Genomic DNA, 2,770 nt, shown 5'->3' with positions numbered 1-2,770 from the left:
TGCGTTAGTAAACCCCCTACAATCATGCAGTAATGTTACAGTGTACAGTTAGTAAGCAGTTTAGCACTTACAACATAAATTAGTCAAACTAAAAGCTTATCTTGACTTGAAGGAATTCCGGTGTTCTGTTGGAAAGTCATAGCCAGCCAGCTAACATAGCATCCCTCTGTTTGAGCGGGGGTTTTGAGTGGGCTAAATTGGCTAGCTACATTTGCTAGCTAAGTAAGTGAAAGTGATAAAAAAAATACGAAATATCTCTCTCTCTCTTACTTCTTCATTTTTTGAAGAAATTAATTTGTTCAAAACTGTTCAACTAATGTCTTTCTGTCACGTCCTGACCTTAGTTCCTTTTTCATGTCTCTATTTTGGTTTGGTCAGGGCGTTAGTTGGGGTGGGCATTCTCTGTTTTTGTTCTATGTTTTGTATTTCTGTGTTTGGCCTGGTATGGGTCCCAATCAGAGGCAGCTGTCTATCGTTGTCTCTGATTGAGAACCATACTTAGGTAGCCTGTTCCCACCTGTGTTTGTGGTTAGTTGTTTTCTGTTTTGTGTTGTTTCACCTGACAGGACTGTTTCGTTTCTTACATTCTCGTTGGTATTTTTGTTTTGTGTTCTGTTATATTAAAATATTAACATGTACACTTACCATGCTGCGTGTTGGTCCGATCTTGACTACTCTTCCTCAGACGAAGAGGAGAATCGTTACACGTTCTCTCTCTTTGAGTGAACTACTCGCCACATTTTATGCACTGTATTGCTAGCTAGCTGTAGCCTGTGCTTTCAGTACTAGATTCATTATCTGATCCTTTGATTTGGCGGATATGTCAGTTCATGCTACAAGAGAACTCAGGAGAACGATGAGCCTGCTAGATTTGGATTGAAAGTCAATGTACCCAAAGGAGGCGGAAGCTAGCTGTCCTCCAGCTACACCATGGCGTAACCCTACAGAGTGCTGTTGAGGCTACTCATTGCAAAACAGTGCATTTTAATTAACTATTTGGTGACATATATTTAGTATTGTTCATCTAAAAAGTACATCTTAAATGTTTTACCATTTTCATTTTTATGAAATTCACTGAGGATGGTCCTCCCCTTCATCCTCTGAGGATCATCCACTGGTGTGCATGCAAATTAGCCATTGCAATGTCTGACTGATTATGATAGAGCGTGTCACATATTTCATGAACATGATTAACTGCATAATCACTTTGTTTTCAAGATGTGAAGGAACTCAACATCTTTGGCATTATCACAGTGAGAGAGGGTGATACCCCCGAATCTGACCTGCAGTGTTGACAACTACCCATCACCATCATCTAACTTCACCTGGAGTAAGAACAGGTCAACAGCTTTGGAACAGAAAAACTCTGGACTGGCCACTCTCACAATCTCTAACAAGAGAACATGCATGGGAGTTTGTGTGCTCAACACCTCAACAGGACATCCAGCTTCCACTCTTGTAACTCTAATGTGTAAGTACAAACAGAATTATCCAAACTTGATTGAAAATGACACATTGATATGACATGGAATCACTTATCTGTCGTGTTGACATCAATCTATCACTGATACCTCTCTCTTCAATGTCCTTTTCCAGATCGTCCTGTGATGCTCAATGGCTCTGGGTGTGTGTTCCAGGCAGAGGTCATTATGTGTGTGTGTGTGTGTGTGTGTGTGTGTGTGTGTGTGTGTGTGTGTGTGTGTGTGTGTGTGTGTGTGTGTGTGTGTGTGTGTGTGTGTGTGTGTGTGTGTGTGTGTGTGTGTGTGTGTGTGTGTGTGTGTGTGTGTGTGTGTGTGTGTGTGTCACAGGGCGTTCCCTTACCTCTCATGCAGTAGCCACTGCTGGAGCTCAACACCATCAGCCTGCCTGTTGGAAACCACACCAAAAACATCACTGTGGTGTGTGTCAGCAGAAATGCGGTGGTAGGAGTGAGACAGAAGTTGCAGGTCACCCAAAAAGGAGGGAAACAGAGGTGCTATAATTTAAAGAAAAACTTGCAGATATTTCTTCTAGTAGACAATATTAACTTGTGCACAGCTTGCAATTGTGTTGTGTGAGGGTTGGAGTGTGTTTATTGCAAGACTTCAATGACTGCTCTAATGACACTGTTTCTCTCTTCATAAATTGTAGATCTTTCTGAAGGATGTGGGAATGCAGTTCTCCCCTGGACCATAGCTGGTGTGTCTCTCAGCTAATATATTTCACATCTAGTTCATAGATGCAGAATATAGAAGTATTTTTTTAATGAAAAGGTTACTTTATTTATTAATGTATCTGTTATAAGCCCAGATACTGTCAAATAAGATGCTTACTATAGGCCTAGATTTACTTTCTCTGAGTGCTAGAAGTAACTAGTGGTTCTCAAAGGGTACAAGGTAAGAATGTGAAGCCATCTCATTGGATACTCTCAGAAAGAGCATGAGGTCATTGCCATGCGTCCAAGATGATTGAGCATCTGTTCTTCCCCCACACTCCTAAACTTAAGCTGAGAGTTTTCAGTGCACTGAGACCATTTCTATGTTAAATAGTTCACACTTTCTCTTAGTAAACTTTCAGATTTGTAGAAATAAAATGGAAAAAGGTTAAGAGGGGGAAAAAAATCCATTTAAAGTTGTATTACTTTTTCTTGTTTTTCAACCAGCAAAACACATTCCACACTCACTGATGTTTGCAGACATAAATAATAAAATAAAATAAAATGTAAAACAAAAAAACAAACTTGCAGCAGACTATCAGTGTTCCTATTAGTCATTTCCAGCTTTAGCTGAGA

At 40.1% G+C, this 2,770-nt stretch overlaps 1 long non-coding RNA gene across 1 annotated transcript; it reads left to right on the top strand.

Annotated features, from left to right (window-relative positions):
- Positions 1-505: 505 nt before the first annotated feature.
- Positions 506-2,406, top strand: LOC123996406. The gene is made up of 3 exons (XR_006831979.1): positions 506-1,471; positions 1,597-1,972; positions 2,131-2,406. It is a non-coding gene; the product is annotated as an uncharacterized LOC123996406 (long non-coding RNA).
- Positions 2,407-2,770: the final 364 nt, after the last annotated feature.

The sequence above is a fragment of the Oncorhynchus gorbuscha genome, linkage group LG15 (assembly GCF_021184085.1).
Source record: "Oncorhynchus gorbuscha isolate QuinsamMale2020 ecotype Even-year linkage group LG15, OgorEven_v1.0, whole genome shotgun sequence".
Lineage (NCBI taxonomy): Eukaryota > Metazoa > Chordata > Actinopteri > Salmoniformes > Salmonidae > Oncorhynchus > Oncorhynchus gorbuscha.
The sequence above is the reverse complement of the archived record's forward strand: the minus strand, read 5'-3'. Positions and strand labels throughout refer to the sequence as shown.